The sequence below is a fragment of the Canis lupus genome, chromosome 33, assembly GCF_003254725.2.
Source record: "Canis lupus dingo isolate Sandy chromosome 33, ASM325472v2, whole genome shotgun sequence".
Taxonomy (NCBI): Eukaryota; Metazoa; Chordata; class Mammalia; order Carnivora; family Canidae; genus Canis; species Canis lupus.
Window position 1 is genome coordinate 21,719,135 of NC_064275.1, and position 24,257 is coordinate 21,743,391.

The 24,257-nt window shown below is 38.5% G+C and overlaps 1 long non-coding RNA gene across 1 annotated transcript in view; it reads right to left on the reverse strand.

Annotated features, from left to right (window-relative positions):
• Positions 1 to 3,559: 3,559 nt before the first annotated feature.
• LOC125754264 (uncharacterized) overlaps positions 3,560 to 24,257 on the reverse strand; it is a 187,690-nt gene continuing 166,992 nt past the window's right edge. The window contains exon 3 of the long non-coding RNA XR_007408018.1: positions 3,560 to 3,685. This is a non-coding gene — a long non-coding RNA (uncharacterized LOC125754264). The remainder of the gene's footprint in view (positions 3,686 to 24,257) is intronic.

A 24,257-nucleotide genomic window follows, 5' to 3' on the forward strand; every position in this document is an offset into this window, starting at 1 on the left:
AGGGGGATTTTTTTTTTCTCTTGCTTTTCATATCTTTCATTTTAAGATTTCAAGAGCAGTTGTGCAATAAGACAGAGTGGATATTTTTTAAAGGTCAGAATATAGTGAGAAAGGAACCACAATGTGAGTTTAAGATCTCTTCACAGGACTGATTAAGAAGGCTATTGTAAAAAAGCTAATTAAGGCAATTAACCCAACATCAGGCAGAGCAGCTGGTGGGGATTTTCCAAGCAAAACCTGAACTAGCTTGGATGTCCCACTGTCAATGACTTAGTCCAGGGGCTCCCGGCTTCTACAAAAAGATAAGAGTAAATTGTAATTTAGGCCTGGGAAGGAATCCAAGGGTTTGATTAAGTTAAGAGATAATTGATAATTGCTGAGCAGAACTTAAAATTGTCTAAGTGTCCTTAAAAGTAATAGCGTGAACTGAAAGAGCCTCACAAACTATAAGGGACAGGGACGCTTTGTTAACTTATCTCATTTTGACATAAATATAGTGTCTCTTACTTTAAGGTAAGACCTATATTTGTTTTGTGAAATATAAGTGGTTGGACCATTAGCATCACTTTTATTAATCCCATTGTAATCACGGGTCATTGCTTGTCCTACACAGCATGATTACAAACCTGATGGAGAAAACTAGACGGTCTCATCTATGGCACTTACCTTTCAAATTTGAATTATTAGTTCATAAACAAGCTAGAAAACAAAAGGTAAGAATGCCTGGCTGAATTAGAAATGATAAATACCCACCATTTGCTTCAACGTGGATGGAACTGGAGGGTATTATGCTGAGTGAAGTAAGTCAATTGGAGAAGGACAAATATTATATGTTCTCATTCATTTGGGGAATATAAATAATAGTGAAAGGGAATAGAAGGGAAGGGAGAAGAAATGGGTAGGAAATATCAGAAAGGGAGACAGAACATAAAGACTCCTAACTCTGAGAAACGAACTAGGGGTGGTGGAAGGGGAGGAGGGCAGGGGGTGGGGGTGAATGGGTGACGGGCACTGAGGGGGGCACTTGACGGGATGAGCACTGGGTGTTATTCTGTATGTTGGCAAATTGAACACCAATAAAAAATAAATTTATTATTAAAAAAAAAAAGAATGCCTGGCTGAACTTGAAAGTAAAAAGAAACAGAAATTACTTAAGGAAAATCTGTGACAGGGACCTACAGGTCATTAGGAATTTCACATGGATGGGAAAACGAAAGCCTAAACAAAGACAGAAACCAAGCAAATGGCCCAAATCCCAAAAGAGCCTAATGAAAATTATGAGTTGAGATGCTTTGGGCTAAGAAAACAGAAGTCTGCCAATTGAGCTCATAATAAAGGAAGAAAAGAATTATCCAGACTTAAGACTTGAAGAGAAATGGGGTATAGGACGGATGTCCGATTTTGTGAATGAAGTGGAAGCCGATGCTAGCGATTTGATTCAAGACACATTCACTGCCATATTTTTTGCAAAATTATTAATAGAACATGAAGTTGCATTCTATTAAGTAATCAAAGCTTAAGAGTCAATATACTTTTATTTTTTTTTTCAGTTTAATGAGTACTTCCTAAGTGCTTTATTTTTTAAGTTCGTTCTAACTACAATCTCACATGGCTTTTTAACCACATTCTGAGAGATATACCGTTTCACCTCTATTTCACACACCACGAAATGGAAGCATAAGAAGCCAAGTCACTTTCCTGGAATTACACAGTAACACTGCTACTACAAGTCAACTTACATGCAATATTTTATTCACAAAGGAAAAAGTGGTTAAGTATCAAGTAGTATAATCAACACTTGTTTTCTGTTGTTGTTTGTTTTTAAGAACCTGATCATTAGATTTAAGAATCAATTTGTCAGAGTCCAAGAACTACCCTCTTGGGATTTCAATTAAAATTGCATTGAATTTAAAATTTAAATCAGCTTTCTACAATTTAAAGACATTTGGATTTCCTCTCTATACATGTTTATCACACCACTATAAAAAAAAAAAGGAGGTCTATGCCCTCCTTCAATATTTACGTTACTTTCGTTACTTTTTTCATAAAGGTTGTGCAGATTTTTAATATTTTTTTCTAGTAGCTTTGCAGCTTTTGTTTCTATTGTGAATGGATCATTTTAATTGATTATCTTTTGAACTGCTTATTACTGATATGGAGGACCACCACTGGATTTTGTAAGCAGATCTTGCTGAACTAGAACCATCTGGTAATCCATGTCCACTCTCTCTTAGACAAGTTCCAGAGTCACCATTTATTCAATATCAAATGTTCCTTGAAGGAAAAAAATCTATTAAACATAATTATGCTACTCAGAGTAGTCAGTAAAAAGTGGTGAATGAAGGTCCAATCTTCCCCCATCCCTACTAACCAATACATGCACAGTAATTCAGGGAGGGAGTGGCAAGGCATCTAAGGTTCACAAACACTAAAACCCTATCAAAACACACAATACACACACAGGCACCTCTAACATCATCACAGCTCTTCTTCCTGGAATGCTGACCCACCCCTTTTTCATTTAAATTTCTATGAAGAAAAGTATACAAATCAGAAACGTCACAACTTAAATTTTCAGCAGGTGTCAAATTCCATGTAACCAACAACCAGACCCCCCCCCAAAAAAAAAAGGGGGGGGGTACTTCTGCATTACAGCCTATACAGTGTTCCAAGTCAGAATACCTGAAATCTCTGCTGAGCTCCACTCTCTCCATATCTGCATACAATTCACACTAATTCAGGCCCCTGATACCTCTGGGTCCCTCACACCATAGCCTCTTTCCACTCTTTGTTGTCACAGCCTTCCTCCAGGCTCCTATCTGTCCTTCCTGAGGAAACTGTGACATCTTACCTGGCCTTCCTCCTCTCTAGTCTTACTCCTCTCCAATCTACCCTGTGCACTATTATTTCTGTATCATCTTCCCCAAGAAACCTTTCTTGAGCCCTAAGGTTGAACTCCAAAGTCTCCAAAATGCCTTAACAGTGTTCAATTTGTATACTCTTTGGGAATATTTTGTTCATAGTCTGTTTCCCCCAGATAAACTTGACTCATAGTTGTGCCCACAAAGTTTTAGTAGAATAACTGATACCTAGGAGAGGATCATTATGTGTCTACTGACCTGAAGCCAAAGGGTTGTAACTGTCCATCTTCTTTTTAATAAGCAATGCTCAAACCATTGTTACTGTATTTTTTTCAGATCAATTAACTATTGTGCTTCGGGATTATTTTCCCCTTATAGTTCACTCTTTGATCTTTATTTCAATTTGCTTTTATCTGAGAAATACTGCTGGGTGATAGGGGAGCCATGAGAGTTTATGTTCTGATTTATGGCCCCAAAGGATGTATGGAGATTGATCCTCAATTGGATGAAAACAGACGCTCTAACGTAGGTATAGGAGAACAAGGGTGCTCCTCAATAGGGTGAGAAGAGGCACATAGACATCCCTGCAATTAAAATTTTAAGAATGAACGCAAAAGAATCCAGGTTTGCAGAGATAATTTTAGTAGTATTTTATACAGAATCACTATAATCCTTATTAAATTAGAACCATAGAAGAGGTCATGTCTGATACAGGAGACTTTTCTGTAGTTCATGGCAATTCTAATACACAGAGTTAGCTACTCCTGTTTATTACTGTTGCATAGTTTTTCATCATTCTGTGGGTTTTGTTCCTCTTCTAATATCTGTGATGAGAGAAGGAAAGAAACACTTCAGAAATGAAAGATTAGTTTCCTAAATCATAAAGATGAGCTTTGTAATCATTTTCCTTTAAGCAAGGAATTAAAGGATAATAAAAGCCCTAATTAAGGACCTCATTAGTTTAACTAGATTTTCATATGCAAAACACTGTTATGAAGAACCGCTGTAGAATGGAAACCCCTCCTGTCCATGACAAACCCAAAAGGAAGCATTCCTGCCAGGACTTCTTTGGCTTCTAGCTTACTGTGCTCTCAGGGTCATTCCTTTTTTTTATTCCCACTCATTCTCTTCACCTTCTCCATGATTCTTGCTCCTTCTTCATTTAGTTGCCTAATATTCTCGCCTTCTTTCTTATTTTAATATTTTCCATGATTGATCCATCCATCCATCCATCCATCCATCCATCCATCCATCCATTCATACAACTGACCATTACTGAGCTTTCAGTATGAGTGAGGCACACGCCTAGGAGTTTGGGAGGCACAGATTAACAGAGCATGTTCTTTTTGTCTTCTTCTCCTCTGGACCATTCATTCATCATTAGCCTCCCATGTAAATAAATACTTTTCTTGTCCCTCCTTCTCTAAGGGTGAAAATGCCTCTTCCAACATGATTTTACCACCTCTCACATTCTTTCAGCTCTCTTCTTCTCTTATGCAATTATCTTGATATTAAATTAGCTACTTTGGACTCACCCAAGCCTGCAGTTGATATTACCATATTACATCACTAGGTTATTCTATGTCCTTCATTATCAGTGTATATTAAATTAAGTCAGTAGAGGCAAGAGGCATGTACTTTTACAATGCTCTTTTAAAACTGGGTAGAGCTAAGGCAACTTGCATGCAAAATGATTCCCTCTGCTAGTCTGGAAAAAATGGTAGTAACACATATTTTTCCCGTTAATAGCATGGTGCTTTTGGAGTTAATATTTAATATCACATACTACAGGAATTATTAGGTGAGAGGATAAGCATTCTCAAATTACTTTAGTAAAATTCTTGGGTTTTAACTTTAAACTCAAAATCTAAAAATCTTGGGTTTCTCAGATTAAAATCCTGAGACTGTACTCTAGGCTCCTTGAATAAGCATCTCCTGTGGGTGGAGTCTGGGAGTTAAAATACTTAAAATATACTTTGGGAAATTCAAAGTCTAAACCTGAGGATCACTGGGACAAGCTTTGAAACCAAATCTTGGTTAAAATCCCAACTCTACAACAATGCCTGCCATGAGCTTTGGGTTCTTCAATTGTAAAGTAGTATTAATAATACATAGTTCATGGATTATCAGAATTAAATGAAACATACACTTTTTTTAAGTACCCAGTTCATAAACAGCTCAATAATTGAAAAAATTTACCATATGCATTAATAATGAAATTCCTCCTATTTCCATATCTTTAAATTAAATACCAATTGGTTCTTCCGCTTTGTTAGCTTTGTGACTGCAAATAATACCACATAGCACTAGGGAACAAAAAACCAAATAAAAAGTTTCTTTGAAAATAAAGTGAAACTGATGAGTAAAATTATTCGATTAAATAAAGTGGAAAAACTGAACTACACAAAAAGTAAAGAGATGAATTTTTGTTTGCTTTGGCAGTTTCGCTTTTATTGCTGTTCATAACAGTTGGGTGCCCAGGACGCATTAGGCTCTGTAAAAAGAGCAGAAGTCGAGAGTTACCTGGGCCCTCAGGAGGTATGTTATTGATCCAGGAAAGGCCTCACTGAAGATGTGAATCTAACAGAGGAAGACAGAGTGGTCTGTGGGAACTGGTTCTAGAAGTCTTAGTTAGCAGGAGACAGTGCTGGAGTGAGAAAAGGAGCGAATATAGAAGTCGCAAAGCACGCAGATTCCATTCTTACCAATGCTATGGGCTACAAGGGTGGGCAGAGGTACAGTTGCCAGGGGGGCTGAAAGTGGCGGATTCACAAAGGGTCAAGACTAGAGGCAGTAGTGGAGTACAATCTATTCTAGTAATATTTCATGAAGAATGAAAAAATTAAAAAAAAAAAAGAAGCCTTAGCCATCTGCATTGCATGTGGTAGGGGACTAACTACACGTTTACTGAATGAACAATAATAAGGAAAGAAAGGTGATTAAGTAATAAACATTATGAATGCAAAAGTTCATTCTGACATTCAATAGATACTCAGCACCTAATGTGTGCAATACGCAGTGCTCTATCGTCTGTGTGTGCTCAATGCTCCGTGAGGCTTGTCTGCAAAGATAACAAAGAGTTCAGTCTCTGACCTCAAGTGTATAGAATATCAAAAATGGTAATAGTTCAGAAGTGTAGCATTTGAAAACCCTGGACTATTAAATATAAAGTCATGGCAATTCAATATTTCTCACCTTATTAAACTAAAAAACAACAAAAGACATTGGCTTTCCAAAGCATTCGTTTAAGACTTTTATGTCTTGAATAACCCCAATCAATATTAGATTTTATTTCATTTTAATCTATTTATTTACTAATATAACTAGCATAAAATTATTATCTCGGAAAAAAAATGTCATTTGTTGGCTTGAAGGTCAATGCATTTTCCATGTATACCGCCTGAAAGAGCAGCTTCGGCTTCTTCTCTTGAGCCAGCCAGTTGGTAAGAAATGGTTTCCGAGGATTTATTATACGCCAACTGAATGTGCTGAGTTATGATTCTCTTTCCAGTCATTTAGGGATTATTTTGAACAAAACGTGGCCAAAGAATACTCAGCCATAAAATTCATGCTAACATTGACTAAACACTTTGTAATTAGAGAATAATATTTATCAATACTCTTAAAATGATAAAAAAAATTAATGCCAACTTGCTCTATGATAGGAACTGTGCTAAGCACTTTTCAGGTATTATCTGTATTTATTTCTACCAACAACCCATTAAGGTAGATATTATGTCTCCACTTTACAGGTGAGAAAACGGAGGCATACAGAAGTTAAGTAAACACGTGGATTGCACAACTATAAGGCTTCTTTAAAAAAAAAAAAAAAAAAAACAACCCAGTTTCAAACCTTAAATAACAAATTCTTGGTTGAAAATTTTATATTCTAGAGAAATTAAGGCAATGATAATTGTCTTTGCCTCGACACTCTTTCCAAAACTGACAGTGAGATGAAAACGGAGGCATATAATAAAAAAGGCAGAACGTAATTCTTGCTAAAACTCTGAAAGAAATGAATAATATACACATGGTGTTATTTTAGAAAGTCAAAATTCGATTTCATTTTTAACCCCACTTATTCAGTGGGGCTAGAGTCGTATCTCTCTTAAGATATTTCTCTTTAGCAAAAGTAGAAAGAACAGCCATGCTTGACATTTGCACTTTCGCAGAGCCAGTATGCCCAAGAGGAGCAGGACAACCAGCAGAGAGCTGCCCAGCAAAAGTGCTGGTGGTGACAGCAGCAGATGGAAAGTAAACCATTGGCGTATTGGAAATAATCAGACATCATCCTACAGCTGGGAAATCAGCAAGAAATGAAGATCGGGCTTTCTCCTCATTAAATCTGTAATTAAGGTCTCATTCTGCTTCTCTGAAATCCTGCTGTGTTGGTGGGTAATACCCTCTCTGTACTGGGGTGAGGGAACCCCTACAAATGTCAGTGATAAGTTAATCACAGGGTTATATGGAGAGAACACAAGGTCGGTAAGAGATCCAGGAAGAGCCAAAAATGACACATCTGATCAATTTCAACCTGCCTGTCTGAATCTGACGTGGGACTTGAAGGGTATGGAAATTACTGGGAACTCTGTTTGTCAATATGAGTTTTGATGGTAGGAATAAAAGCCAGAAACTATTCTGCAGGCTTAATAAATAGAATTCTCTGGCATATAAAAAAATAATAAATACTCCATTTGCATTACAATCTTTACTGAGATCATAAGAAAGAACCACAAAGTCAGATCCATGGTATATTTAGTCAAGTAATTAAATTCGAAAGAGAAAATTCAGAATGATCTGTAGAAAAGAATTCTTGCCCTGTCACATCAGCGTTTCAATGTGAGGCAAGTACCCAAATATCGCCAGACTTATAAAATCCTGACTCGTTATTGACAAGTTTATGTGAAACATGTTTAATTGTTACTATCACAGCAGTCTACACCAACTCTTAAGGTAACAACTTCTGTAGCCTTATTAATTTTGGCAAAGGTACTTCTGTTTATAGACCTATAAATTTGCTCTTTCAGACTTAAGAAATTTGCCCAGCTCTCATTTTCCTGAAATTGAATGCAGCAACACTGACCCTTCACAGCTTGGTAAACTCGAGTTATAGCCTTCTAAGTTTTTCTCATTTGGAAACTACTTGAAATACCTGTTGAATAAAATGCAATTGGCTTTTGAAATAATTTTCCACCGTGTTTTATAAAACTCACAATATATCATCCCCGTCCTCATAAGAGGGAGAAAAGTAGCATGTAATTGATTATATGCAAATGAGATAGGAAATCCAACTGTCTATAGCAGCTGTAACATAGAAGGCATTTTAGCTTGAGAGAAGAAAGAAGGTTTGATAGTCTTGTTTTCTTTTTTATGGCTTAGACTCATGCTTAAAATTCTCTCATCCAACCAGTTCCTAAATTCTGTCACCGTAAGATTCTCACAGAAATGTGGTCTCCTCATTTCACTGTTGTGTAAAAAGACCCAAAAAGGAGAAAGTCTGGATTTGAACCATAAATATGTCACTCACTAGTTGTATAACTATGTGCAGTCAGTATGTTCAAGTGATAAATCCTCCAAAACCATTCTTTCACACCTCAAAGGGGGATAAAATATCCATGTAGCATAACACGTATGAAAGCGTTTTGTAATGGTTAAAGACTGTACAAATGCTAATTGGCTGGTGATATGGTTTAGGGGGGCCTAAAAATCCATTAATACTTTCCCTAGCAGATTTCCGTTTTATTTGGAGGGCCAACACAGTTGCTTCCTTAGACATCAGACCCCAATTACCATCCAAGGTTTTCCCAGAAACAAAGAACAACTCCATCATATTTTAGGGGAAGCTAGCTAGCTACCTAGCTAGTTATGTTATGTTATTTTATTTTATTTTATTTTATTTATTTTATTTTATTTTTTTATTTTATTTTATTTTATTTTATTTTATTTTATTTATTTTATTATTTACTTACTTACTTACTTACTTACTTACTTACTTACTTACTTATGGAGGCAAATATTCAGCTTGGAATCATTATTATGCCATTTCATAAAACCTGTCAGATGTAGTATATCCAGATTTCGACACCTGTTCCAGACCAAGGCTTCTCAAAATTTAATATGCTTACAAGCCACCTGAGAGGGATTATCCTTAAGGACAGAATTTGACATAGACAGCCTAGGGCAGGGCCTAAGATTCTGCATTACTAGCAGGATCTCAGGTGATCTTAATGCTGCTGGTCTTCAGGCCACACTATGAGTGGCCTCGCTCTCGACCTTCTTGAGGTACGTCCTTCTGTATGGTTGCGAATAGTGACGTGCAGCTACTTACAATGGATTGAACTAAAATTAAATTATACTGCTTCATTTCTTCTGTAGCACTAGCCACATTTCAAGTATTCACTAGCACATATGGCTAATGGCTGGCGCATCAGACGGCACCAAAAGAGAACATTTCCATCACTGCAGAAAGTTCTGGTGGACACCTCCGCTCTAGAACACAACAGTAATATAGGGGGAGGAAGGATGTTGCCTTGACGTAACCAGTTTCTCCACTTCTCCACTGCCTCTAAAGTATGATACTCATGCGTATCAATGGCATCAATGGTTTTGTCTACTGTATCCCTTAGATATAGAAGGACATAGGATATAAATGACCTCGTCATAGGTACACACTTGGAATGGTGGTGACAGGAGAAAGATGGGTTTTCTGTGAATCCCAGCTTTTAGAGAAAGAGAAGAGAGACTGAATGGCAATTCCCTGCCAGCAGGAAGGAGAAGAGGGTCCAATGATACCCAATGAGAGAATGACGAAGAGCCAGCCTTGCTCCTCTCAAGGGAAGAGTGAAGTGATATTAATCAGCGCACTATTGTATACAGAGAGGGTTCTCTCAGGAGAAGAGCAGCGCATCTGTCCCACTCACACATCAAAGAGGCCCAGCAGCTGAAAATGCTTGTGTCAAATCTCGACTCAGACTCTTTCTCCTTGCTTTCCTTTCCTGGTTCATTTGCTATTCTGTGGGCTGTTTAGCAATAAGCCCTTCATCTGATTAACATTTCAAATCCATTGTTGGTCTGTGCTGACTTAAATGAACTAATCATCATTAGTACTTCAAAACCTGTCTGGCTATGCCTGCAAGGGGGAAAAAGAAGAGAAGAAAGGGAAACAAGCCTGACTCATTAAATAAGTCACCCGCAAGTAGTTGGTCAAGACTGAAACAAAAGCAGAATCCTGAGTGTTTTAATCATTCATCAAGTCCTGGATGCAGATAACTAGAGAGGCAGAAGAGGGACCTCGAATACGTATATCCATGGGTACAGGTACAGGTACAGGTATAGATACATCTCCTCAGGGCAAGGATGGAATAGAGAGAGTGCCTCTTCAGAAAGATGAAGAAAGGAAACTTGAAATCCTATTTATTCCCTTTCCTCTGCATCCCTTTCTCTGTGGGGAAATATTAGTTTATGACTCTGATTTCAAAGCAAAACTTGTTACAGAACCAGTTTTCTATTCTTTTTGCTTTACCTATTTCAACTGAATTGTATTTCCCCAAGTAACTGACGTGGGTCATCTTTTTTATTTTACAGCTGTATTGATAATGTGTTACTTCTAAGGTATGCTGAGCATCACCGTACAGAATATAGTTGAACCTATTGCTTTATTGGCCCACATCAGCCATTAGCCTGGCTGAATCTGAGTTTACCAGAGGAGATTTTTTTCTAGATCAGACCTTCTGAGGAAATATATTCGTTGTTTATTCAACTGTATACAAAAGTTTCCGTCATAATACTTATAATTCTGAGGCTCAAAAAAAAATATTCCAAACCGTTTCCCATGCTTGCCTGTGAAACACAGACAAGTCTCAACTCCATTTAACTGGTGAATTTCAAGCTTTTCTTTCCTTTGAAGTCAGCATTTCCCAGAGATTCCACAAAGTACCCAATTCTTGTGATCTCGGAAGTATGGTTCCTAGAGTGTGAGAAGTACAAGACAGATGACCAGAGAGGGTGCAAATTCACAGCCTTCCCTGTCATTGAATCATACAGTGTGTACCCTATTCCGTTTTCAATTGTCTCAATTGTTTGATCAAATCGAAGAGAAAGTTTCATTGGGTGTTTAACACCATTTCCACTTGCCATTCTCCTCTTTTAACAAATAAACCAGCTCTTAAGCTCAGTCTTCCGAGGGCAATTGCATCTAGCTAAAAACCAGTAATGTTATTTTTTCATTGAGCTTATTATTGTTAACATTTTCCTTTTATGTTGTTTTTGTTTTATCTCTTCGTGGTAGTAATAAAATGTTTACAAAAAATACATTAAAAATATAGTACCTAAAGAAAATATTAGCCTTAGAACAAGGCAAGTGAATATGGCAAAAATCATGAAACATTAGTGCTAATTCAAAGATGAGAATTGGGAAGATGAGAGAGGAAAATGAGAGAGGAAATGTCTCATTCTTTTACAGAATGACTAGTTAGGGCTGAAAAAGGTCCCAGGGAGCACACAGCTAGCTGAGTGGCAGGAAACAAGAAGCAAAAAAAGCAGCAATAGCAGAGGATGTGCTAAGGAGCAGAAGGAAGAAAGTAAGAAAACATTCTTGATCCATTCTCACTTGGTCTATTTCAATAGCATGAGTTGCTCAGAGTTTTTCCGCAGGCTTTTCCCAATGGTGAATTTTTAAGTGTCTTCTTAGTGTCTTTGGAAGGGGGGAAGTAACACGAGGTTTATTAACTTTGTTTCAGCTCAGTGTCACTGTGCCAGTTATTGACAAATGGGACTAGAATCATTCTAAAAGGAAAATTTCTAGAGCTCCTTGTCATTAATTACTCAAAGTACTAGTTCTTAAAATACTAGTTCTCATCTATGGATAATTTGTTAAGATAAAACCCCTTATTTGTGTTTAATCAATAATCATTTATTAAGTAGCTACTATTCATGAAACAGTTTGTATTTGCTGTGTCAGGCATACAAAGTGGTGTCCTCTTACTCAAAGCGTGGTCTGTGGTATCACCCTCGTACCTTTTTAGCAGCCCTGGTATCACCTGGCAGCTTTGCAGACCTGGCTATTCGCAGGCCCTACCCCAAACCTACTGAATGAGAATCTGCACTTTTAGAGCAATCCTTAGGCACATTAAAGTTTGGGGAACTCTGTTTTAAGATATGGAGACTGTCATCAGATAGCTTAACATCCCAGTTTGGAAATAATATTGACACAAAAACCATGAAGTAACAAGTGATAGGAGTTAGTACAAATGGCATGATGTGAATTTAGACAAGAAAGTGATCTCCAAAAATCGTGGAGGAAAACGGGAACCGTGTCTGGAGATCCATCCAGAATTACAGGGAAGAAGCATAACCCCACTGTGCAGTATGGTGATGGTTTTCAGGCAAAGAGAGGACAGAGCTATATGCATGTACAGATTAAAAATCTGTGTGACCAGAGTGATGGATCCACGTTGAGAATGTGGAAAAGCAGACCCAGTGGAAAGTACGGGGCATTTTGATACCCAAGCGAAGGATTTAACTTTCTATGTAAGAGGAAATATATGCCATGTCTGAAAATATGCAGACTAGGAAGTCACAAAAGTAGAACCAGTCTCTTGCACTTAAAAAAATGCTCAGCGTTTACGACATTGAGTTGGTTAAACTGTATGTTCAGGAGTGATTACTCTAGTCCCATGGTGGTTGGGATAAATCGTAAAGGGGTGGGGGAGCCAGGATGGTGGAGTCTATAAATATCCTTGGTGTGGGATCAGATGCCTTGAATAATGTCTGTTTAGTGAAAGAGAGGCAAAGGCCCTAAAAACAATAATTACATGTAAGAGACTAATATAGTCAAACTACTGTATCACAATGACTATGCTGATTTGAATTTGCCTCAATTAAGGAGCTCTTTCATTGAAATAAAGTTTCTAAAAATGTTACTTAATGGCACTACTGCACTTCTGTTCGATTCATTCAGCTGAAACCCATGTGCTTGTTATGTCTCCTTTTATTCTCATGTTCTATTGTAACCAGAATGACAAAAGTGAGTGTAAACTATGGCATTTTAATCCAGGAAGCACCTTTTCTTCAAGCGACACAATATGCTGTGCCAGCAAAACCTTGCGCCGTTCTTGGGTTTGAAACCTGGTAGTAGCTTTTTCTGGCCAGACGCTGGTGCTGTTTGACATTGGCCCATGCTTAACGTCCCTGATTCTTAGTTTCTCTATCTGTAGACGGGATGAGATATTATCCACTTTACCAGACTCTTGGCACAAGGCCTGGCACATAATTGATCCTGAAAATAGGTGCTGCAAGTAACATCCTGATCATACCTCCTCTATCCACCTCCCCCTCTTCCTCACCATCACCATTGACTCAAAGAAAGGACCAAACCAAAGGTGTTTTAATAGATACTTTTCAGTTTAAGAATAGGGCTCTGGTTTTACAACAAACCCAGTTTCTATAGAGTGATTCTGTAGTTAATCCAGAAATCTTTCAAACAAAGAAAAAAAAAAAAGATAAAAGAAAGAAAAGGGGGGGGCATTGCATCTTGGCTGCACAGTTGTCTTCTGCAAACGTTCATGCGTGCAGTGACCAGTCACGTGCTGATATGAGAACTCAGATGTGGGCAATGCCAAGAGCACCTGACATTCCCTTCCTCAACTCTTCTTATCCTCAGCTTAGGTCCTGCCCTGTGAGTCCTCCCCACCTTTACTCATCCTGTTTTCTGGGTTTTCTTCTACCTCCTTTCCTCTCTGTGCTTTCCTCTCTAAACCTGATTGTTACTTCAACTACCAGCAAACAAGCCCTCTCCATCACTCCTCCTGCTTCCTCCTCTAACACCAACCCAAACTGCCCACAAGAATACTTTCCCCTGAAGAGAGAAAAAAGTGCAGAAACCAAAAACTCGAGTCACATCTGCATAAATTTTCCATAAACCCCAGGAAGTCTAGAGCTTTCTAATTACTACCAACTCTCTAGAGCTTCCCTGGAGGAACTAAAAGAAGCTTCTGACTCACAATGGTGATTGCCTCTGGATCAAGTCTCTGGCCGATCTTCCTTTAGTGTTCCTGGTAGCTAAAAACACGCATGATTGTCCTCTCTTGTAAACAAAGAAATAGTACCTAATTCGTTTGTAGTTGAAAAGGTTTTTATTTGGAAGCCATCTGGTGGAAGGAGAAGTATAGTTGGTAGGAAGGACTTAGGTTGGCGTTATTGCCATATTCAGGATTTAATCTATGGAATATTTTTTTTTTTGCAATGGTTTCTAAACCTTTAGACATTGTCTAGGAGTGGACATTGGTTTTAAAGAACCATTCAGGTTATCCCTGGGTGGCGCAGCGGTTTGGCGCCTGCCTTTGGCCCAGGGCGCGATCCTGGAGACCCGGGATCGAATCCCACATCGGGCTCCCTGCATGGAGCCTGCTTCTCCCTCTGCCTATGTCTCTGCCTCCCTCTCTCTCTCTCTCTCTCTCTCTGTGTGTGTGTGTGTGTGTGTGACTATCATAAATAAATAAAAATTAAAAAAAAAAAAAAAGAACCATTCAGAACCCAGAGGAATCTCTTCACTGCTCAGGAACCATCTACATACTATGGAGAATCAAAGAGTTCTACATGATGGTTTGAACAACTACTCCAAAGTGCTTATTTTCCGATGGGGAAAGAGATCCCCAACATGACTTCACTAAGATAAGTCAGAGCCAAACCCACATTTCACTATATGAGAAGTTCTTAAACTGTGTTGCATGAGAAAAACGTGGAGGACTTGCTTGTCTCAAAATTAATCAAGGTAAAGAGATGGGTGGCAGAGTTGAAAGGGATTTAAAAGACATATTAAAACACAGATCTCTGTGCCCTACACCCAGAATATCTGATTCAAGTGATCTAGTGTGAAGTCAGGGAACGTGTAAATCCCCAGGTGACGCCCATGCTGCTAGCCTATGGACCACATTTTGAAAACCAATTCTCTACATCATACCACCTCTCAAGTCATATGGAAACATTATCAAATGCTCACTAGGGAATTTTAAAAATAATCATATTAAAATACTGTAGTTTCTACTTCTTAGAAAAGAAAAAAAAAATTTTTTTTGAAAAAAATTTTTTGAAAAACGGAATTATCAACTAAATTTTATCATCATCTCCCCTTTCTCCGGCCCACTCACTTGTCATGCTCTTCATGAAATCCCATCTTGTATTGTACTTACCAGCATGTTTTAGCTCCATGTTCGTTTGTCAAAATCACAGTCTGTGGTATCTAAAATTAAACTAAAAGTCACCATTGCTTTCTTTAAAGGAGGAAGCTTTTTAATATGAAGGAGCAACACTGTTCGCTTGAAAATACCAAACTGTGAACTTTTCCTCTATTTTCCTTAGGGTGAATGAAGGGAAAATGTTGATTAAACAAAATGGCTTTTAAGAAGTAAAAAGGCTGTGGTGGGAGATTAAGAGAAAAGCAAAGAAAAAGGAAGGAAGAAAATTAGTATCTTTGAGCACCTATCGTGTATCCAGAAACTTCCATATAGTTTTACATGAATATCCAATCTGCAATGTTCCTGGTGCAGCAGCTTGCATTTCTCTTTCAGTGCTAAGAGACAGTTTATACTGGGTCCTGCTCTTCCCACAATGACCACGGTCTCATCTCATCAATTGCATCTATGCAACATATATGACCTATACAACATGCCAATACTCTTTACAATAATTCTTTAAGATGTAGAGATAACATTTTCACAATCAAGCTATCAAAAGAGACAAATTATGCTAGGTCACACTGCCATTGCATGCTTAAATAGAAACTATAACCTAGCTTGCCTGAATCGAAGTCTACTGCTCTTTTCAAAGGATCAAGGGTCTACAGAATGCTGTGCTGTTTTCCTTTTATCCTGGACACCACACATGAAGCTCTACGTATAAGCAAAGAAGTCCCTGAGTGAAGAAACCGAGAAGTCAATCAACAGGTATTGGGGTGCATACGTCTGAAATATATTTCCCCCTCCTCCTCTCTCTCATCACTGTCCCACAGTCTTTCAGTGTACCCCGAACATCTTACTTGCTGGAACAGGAAGAGAAGAGGGACAGAATGTGAGTTCGAGAGGAGAAGAGGGGAAGCTTCTTAGGTGTCCACTCTTGTCCTGCACACACCCCAAATATGGTTTATGGGCACTGCCACAGTCTCTGGAGAGCTTGCTGGTGTCTCAGATGCTCTTCCGTGAATATTATGAATACTCATTTCATTCTCTGAGCCGGTCAGCACAAAGGAAAGCAAAAACAACAACAACTACTACTACTACTACTACTACTACTACTACTACTACTACTACTACTACTAGCTAGCTGCTATTAAATGGCTGGCTGCCAGTTATCTGAGAACGCACAGGACAACACAATATCTCAAGTCTAAAGGAGGGTTCCAAGCCACGATTTCTGTAGCTCACTGGACTACCCAGCCAATCAGCATCAGGGCTTCCAGTCTTCAGACACGTGACCTTCTTACTGGGACACTCAGGAGTCATCCTGCGGATACTACTGCAGGTACAGGCTGAAAGCGGTTGCTCGCATTTCTCTTCCAGGGCCTAAGGCCAGTTTTTACTCTCTATTCTCCACCCTCGTGTCTCCATTGAGATCAGTACCTGGATAACATGCAATATTAATAAGAGTATCCTTCACTGAGGAACTCTGGGCATTTGCTGTTCCTCGTCTCTGAAAGGAAAACGAATGCAAGGAAGAAAGGAATCAACAGCAAAAAGAGCACAAAGGCACACACAAGAAATCTGTTCGGCTGTTTGATATTAGTGCTCTGTGGTGAAGCAGTGTGAGACACTGGAGTGGCATTTCCTCCTGCCCCTTATGGAGTTCAGTGCAACTTAGCTGTTGGCTACTGAATTGAGTTCTGAATTGAATTAATTTACTTTTGACACAGCCAGTATGGCACAGTGTGAGATGAAGCAGATGCTGATTTAAATGTAACATTATGAGTCCCTGGGTCTAATATCTTCATAATAAGGAATGTTGCTGCGGACATAAAGGAAATTGTATTTGCGTGTGCTCAGAACGTATGCAGGTCAGAATGAGAGCTTCAGAGTTTATTAAGTTAAATGACAGATTGAAGAGAAACAGAGTTAGGGTTGTACAAATATTAAGCAGAATTTTCACTACATCTATAAGTTGGAAGTATTAGATCTGAACAGAGTAGAAGGAGGGGTGCCGAGTGATTCCCGTCCATGCTTACAACCAGCAGAAGTGACCATAAACCACAGGAAGTGGAGATGACAGCTGAGAGCCAATAGGCTTGGCACTGAAGGCTGACAGATTGGCCAGATGGCGAACGTCATTCAAGTACATGCCATATTTTGATTAGGATTATCTCTTAATACCCTTGATAACTCTTTAAATTCTATAACAGAGACAAATCCTTATATTATACCTACATGTGCCATTTTTCCATTAATAACATAATAAATCACTTAGCAGTGAAAGAAGCTTTTTTTTTTTTTATTGTCAGTAGACATTTTACAGTCTATGGTCAAAGTACCATAGTAATACTTAAAATTGTCTTCCAGATGGTAATCCTAGCATATTCACTTATAAAATCTTGCTATTTGTAACCTGAAGATAATCATCTTTCTACAAATTGTTACCACTCTTCTCTTTAGGTCACGGTTTTATCTTTTTGTTTTGTTTTTTGTCATAGTCCTTTAGAAACTAAAATTTCACTAATTTACTGTGTCATCTTAATTCAGTCTCTAAATTCAACTGGAAATTAGTGATGAGTTACCTTAATTAGGGGATGAGAATGTGAAGAATAAAAAGATACAGTCTTGGTCTTTAAGCAACATAAACTCTTCATTTCAAGATCAAAATTCATCTATCTTTAGTTCCATGCTAGCAATTACATATTATTTATCATTACTTTGCAGAAACACTCTCTCTCAAGTTAGACTGGTCTTCTCACTTGACTCAAAAAATACTATGCTAATTACTCAACTCTCATTTCTCCCCTCTGCCTTTAAAGACTGCTTCTACTTGTCTGTGGCAGTTAGAATAGTTTATACTGCAGTAACAAATGACCCCCAAGTCTTCTAACAACAAAGGTAGATTTCTTCTCTTGCTATGAGTCCAATATGGAAATAGCTGTGATCCTATTCCAATGGGAAGCCTTTATCTAGAACATTGCCACTTGTGTAGCAAAAGGCAAGGACATAGTAACAAAATATGCACTGATCTTTCATGTTTCCTCTAGAAAATGGCACACATTTCAATGGCCAGAGCAAGTCACATGGCCAACTGCCACACAGGTAGCAGAGCCAAGTACCATCCTCTTCCAGGGACTGGAAGGGCAGTGACTATTTACCAACCACAATCCAGTCGACTCCTTTATACCAACCTTGCTTATTTAGCAACCCTCAGCTCAGAGCCCACTATTACATGTTCCCATTTCAGTTCTCACTTACCCTTGTAATGTTCTTCAGCAGGGCCTATCTGTATTACACCTACAAGCATTTACCTATATTATCTTGTGACATTTTAAAATAATTTTATTTTTGTTGCACTTGTCTTTTTCATTCAATTATAAATTCTTTGAAGGCACGGACCTTGTTTGAAATTTTCCCCTTGTACACGCACACAGTTCACAGAACTCACAGAATGGAATACTGCAGAGATTGCACTAGCCTTGAGTATCTCATGCTGATTGGCTTCAAAAATAACTCATCCTAGGCATGTACTGGGTTTTAATCGAGGCAGCTAAAAACAAGACCCTGCCCTCTGCAAGCACTTTAAAAACCGGGTGGCTGTAACACAAGCTGCTTTTATAACCAATAGGAAAATATGCTACATGTAATATCAGCATAAACTTGATGTCAAATGTCAAAAATATATTTAACAAGATACAGAAAAGTGAAGATCGCCATTACTTTAAGAAATACAAAAAAAAAAAAAAAAGAAAAGAAAAGAAAAAGAAATACAGAACCGTCGTGTTACTCTTTGAGACTACACTGGGATAGGAAAAATACAAAGTTATAAAAACCATGATCTAGAGAATAATTAGGCTGAAGATTACAGCGAATGGAGAAACTATAACTAAAACACTTCAGCCTACATGTAATATAATTGGAGAAAAATTGTTTCATGCACATGTGTCTCACATTAGATCCAACAGCATATTTGTCAAAGCACTCCGAGTATTGACTGTGATCTCTAGGCTTGTAATTATAGAGGCAGTGGGTGCATAAACTTGTATATCATTTACTTTTTAAAAAGTGTTTGGAGGATTGACGAAATGATTTGTTTGGTGGTTATGGTGTTCAAGGGGGAACACAATGGAGCCCAATACAAATATGTTGACCACGCGTGCTTCGAAGAGGATGTGTAATTAGGAAATGGAAACAGAAGCAGATATGTAACAACATCAGAATTTTAAGGATCCACTTAATAACAATCAACTAAATACATCAGATGTATTTAGCTCCTTGAAGTCATTTCATTAATCTGAAAATTAAGCATATGCTGGCTCCTGAGTGGAGGAATAAGGGAGACTGGTTTGCTTGGGAGATTGGTAAAAGCACGCAAAGCCATTTATCTTGAGATTATAGGTCTGGCTTCAACCAAGAGGCTAAAGACAGTTATTGCTACTTTATGGCCCATATGAAATGAACTATCATTATCAGTTTAGATGCTCATTTTAGCAGGCTGTCACCATAATATGGGTTTGGATAACCCTAATGGATATGTGGACAAATGTCAGCTTGGAGAAGTAATATAGCACATTGAAAAGAGCTGTTGGCTGAGAATCAGGAGTTGTTGCAACTCTGCCTCGAACACCTAACATGGGTCTCTCCCCTTTGGACAAGGTGGTCAGGGAGAAAGGGAAGGATTCTGATGACCCCTTCCGCCAAAATCCCCTCTAGCTTAAGGTTAGATAGCATCCTGTGTAGAAAAGTCCCTTTTGGCTCTTCCCAACAGGAACTCTGTCCCTATCTTGCCCACACTATCATCCAAATCATCCCTGGCCTTGTTTTGGGATCTTAGACCCAATTATTACTGCTTTCTCCTTTAGTTAAAAGGGATAGGATGTCCTCTTCCTTTTCCCCTCAAATGTTCTATCTATAAATTGGCCCTTTATCTAGGACAGATTCTTGAACCTAGTTACATGTCCTAACTCCCTCATGAAGCTCTTTTCTTTAATCTTTATGATACAGCACCATCTATTACAAAAGGTATAAGGAAACTGTCCAAAGTAAATTGGTTTCAAATAAATTTTTAAACAAGTAACGCTATATATATATATATATATTTATTTCATGCAATACTCCCATTGCTTCGTTTAAAGGGAATAGGGTGTGATGAGTTCTAAGTCCCTAAAATGCTGAGTTGTCCTTAGCTCTTTGAGAGGTTCACAACTATTAAGGAAAGAGCAGCAACCAGGACGGAATTGTGGATCAGTATCTAATTAAAACCTATCTAGAGTCCTCCCCTTCACTGGCTATTTCTTGCTACTTTTGGTGTAAGCTCCTTTTTTTTTTTTTTTTTTTGTGAGAAAGGCACACTTGAATTATAGATTATTAAAAAGATGACAGGGTTTACTTTTTTAAAAAAATTTCTAATTTGAAACTTGATGACTTGGGTATTTAAGACAAGGGGAAGCTGATGTGAAAGCTTCAGCTCTAACCTGGCATCAGACACCAACCTGGAGGTGTTGGGGTACAACCGCACTCACAGGCGACAAGGAGGAGGGGATGAGAACTAGCATTCTTCAGAGTCTGCCCCAGGGATGTCTCTCTGCTGCCTTTATGCACACTAGCTCTTCTAGTCCTCATAGCCTGGGAGATGGAGAAAGATATCCAGAAAGACATGTCACTCGGCCACGGTTAACACGGTGGAGCCTAACTTGTGCTCTGATAGTGTGACCCTGGAGTGTGTAACCATTCAGCTTTCCTGTCTCATGAAGTTCTGCGTAGGAGGTAGAGGAAGGAACAGGCTTCATTTCTATCTGTGTCTAGCTTCAAAACTCATGCCTCTCATTCCTGAAAACTCATGCATCAGGCCAAGTTTCCTTCCAATAATGAAGAAATGGGATGTCTAGGGGTGGAATAACAATAAATAGAAGCCAAATTTCTCCTCCCACATACCCTACCCTACCCCAAACAACCTGCCTCTGACATCTTGTGTCACACTCTGAAAGGTAAACAAATCAGCTTAGGAAAACTTCCAACGACCAACTTTATTAAAGCGATTTAGTATGAGTGGATGTTGGTGGGAAGTGGGGGGGGGGGGGGGGGAATCTGTCTCAACCCAGCTCTTCCACTTACCAGTTGTATGATCTTGACTAAGATACACAACATAAATGGGTTTCAGACTTTACAGATATGATGTGAGGACACCAGACATGATGTAAATTATTGGTTTTCATTTTTCCCCTCAAAAGCAGTAGGATCCTTTTTTTTTTTTTTTTTTTTTTAATGGCATCATTGGCCCGTACCCAATACAGGACATGGATATAAGTGGTTTTCTCTGGGTGACACAGGATTCACTGCCACCTCTCATCTTATGCCATGCCTCCAAGGAGTCTCCTCAGTGTGCAGGCACAAACACCTGGCTGAGAACCCTTAGGATTTCTCTAAGCCTCTTCCCCAACTTTGACAGCCAATGAAACTCCAGGATTGCTTTGAGTACTATCAGGGAATCTACTCTTTGTTAATAAAACTATCTCTGTCTCCTTTGAAGAATTCTAATCAGAAACCTTGCAATTAGTCGCCTTTGAATTACAGATCTGATTTATTTAGTTTTAAAAACACTACAACATCCAGCACTTTGGACAGATTTACTTGTCAGTTCAGAGGAATGAAGAACTGGACTTTGATCCATTACCACTGTGCCAGGAATTGATTTTGGGGAAGGATATGCGATTATGGGATAGAATGTGAATGGGGATGGTTTGGGTTGACCTCAACCCTAATTCTCCATTTGTGTGTGGTGCTGCATGAGTGACACAGGGCGTGAGGAGTGCTTCATAAGATGTAAAAAGAACTGATTGATTTATCGATCTAAGGAAGACAGTCTCCTTGACGGAGACATGCTGTCAAACAGTGGCAGGATGTGCTGCTAAAAGCCCTCCAGATTGATTACCCTACCTGGCACCTGATGCCTCGTCACTGTGGCAGGTGAAGAGTGCTGGAAATGTACTCACAGCTGCATTAATAAGATAGGAGAAGAACAAACAAGGAAGCCCGTGTCAGGCAAGGCTCTGGCTGAGAAGAGGGTTTCCCACTGCTCTGAATTTGCTCAAAACCGAAAGTCTCTCAAATAGTGTGGAACACACAGGCTGAAAATGAGACAAAATAGCTAATCCAGCTGAAAACGTGTGTGGCAGCAGTGACACCTCTGGCTTCTGAAGTTCTATGATTTGGTTTTCCCATCTGTTACTACTTCTAAAATTTGACAATTCCCATGTGAATTCTTATATAATTAGAAAATGCTTTGGAAATGGCGTACTAAGAGATACACCTGGAATAATATGCAAAAACACTTCTCCTTATAACCATGCTAGAGAATCTCCACACATAAACACTGCCACATCCTACCCCATGGATCAATAAAAAAAAAAAATTTTAAAGGCACAAAAAAAAAAAAAATCCAACAATAGCAACGAAAATTTAAAAGGCACACACACATGAAGTTATCTTTAGGCAAGTCATAGCCAAAGATCAAACACCAGCTGATCATCCGGGAAGGCATCTACCAACCCTATGTGGACAAGAGTAGTGGGGGAAATAAGTCAATTATAATGGTGTTGAAAGAAGGTATTGATGCCATTATTTCTCAGAACACTAGTATAATCTGTGACAGGTAGAGTCACACCCTTTTGAAAGGAGACAATCCAAAGTCTTGAAGTGTTAAAAGAGAAATTAGCCAGCTCCAAATCCTGAAAGAAAATTGGAGTTTTTGACATAATGTTTATGTGCTTAAAAGGATGAAAAGACTAGCTACAGATGTGAAGCATCAAAACCGTTAACTGCAGTATTTCTAGTACCAAAATATGAACTGTAGAATTAGACAAAGTTCGATCTAAGGAGACCAGAAAATTCTCCATCCTCTTATTCTACCTATGAGAAAATTGAAGGCAGGGAGGTTATAAATTTGCCCAAAGTCACACTTCATATGAGTGGAGAAGAAGCTGGGATTTGAACCCCATCTCCTACCTTCCGAGTTCAGTGATCTCCCCATTAAATTATGAATGTACATTCAACCTCTTTCCTTTACCTAGATCTTCCAACTTATTTTAAATATGCCTAAATCTTCTCTCATTAATAACAACAAAAACAATACTAATAAACAAAAAAAAAATACTCTCCTGTACCCCCAATATCACCAACTCTTCTTTTACAGTTAGAATCTACTAACATAATGATCTTGCCAGCAAGGCCCAATTGCAAGAGGCCTCTGTCCTTGAGGGGGAGATGCCAATATCACATATGGGGTACCCATCATCATTCTAGAAATTGTGCTCTAATTTTCACTGTAGTGTCAGAGATTGAAGGGGTGAGGTAGTGTCAGATGATGGTCTTGGGAAAATAGGAAGTCATTAAGGTGAAGCTAATTTCTCGCTCCATGGAAATAAAACCTGGCAAAAGCAGCCACACACTTTACCAACCAAAACTTTAGAGAAGGACAGGGATAGCTGAATTAGATCTCTAAAGATAACACTTTAGATTACAGTGAAAATAGCACTTCTGAAGTAACAGTTCTAGGCAATTTCACAGCCTCCTGAGTACTCCTTCTGCGCAAGGGTTTTGTAACAGGGGATCTGTGAACTTGGACAGAAAAAGAGCCTGCATCATTGTTTTCAGCAGGCCATAACTGAATTTAGCATTTCCTTCAATTATGAGTATATCTAACAAATTATGACAGTATTAAAAGTACCTGTGATGTTGTCTTCAACAGCCTTCAACAGATATTTTCATGTTACATTACTTTGGATGATGTAGATTTTCAAAATATAACCCATGCCTTCCCTTATTTTGAAGTTACAGTATAATTGAAACATTTTGTTTTGTTTTGTTTGTTTGTTTGTTTGTTTTGGTCTATGTACAATTGTTGTTCCATCTGTGGAAAAGCCCATCCTTCCCTAAATGCTGTTACATTTTTGTAAAACTCAGTTGAGCATACTTGGATACATATATTTCTGGGTTATGTATTCTGTTGCATTGCTCTATGAGCCTACCCCTCCGCCAATACCATATAGGCTTGATTACTCTAGCTATATAACAGATCATGGAAACAGGTGGATAGATTTCTTATATTTTCTCTTTTTCAGAATTGTTTTAAGGATTCGTGTCCCTTTGCCTCTCGATATACACTTTGGAATAATCTTGTCTATACCTACTAAAAATCTTTCTGGTATTTTGATAGGAATTG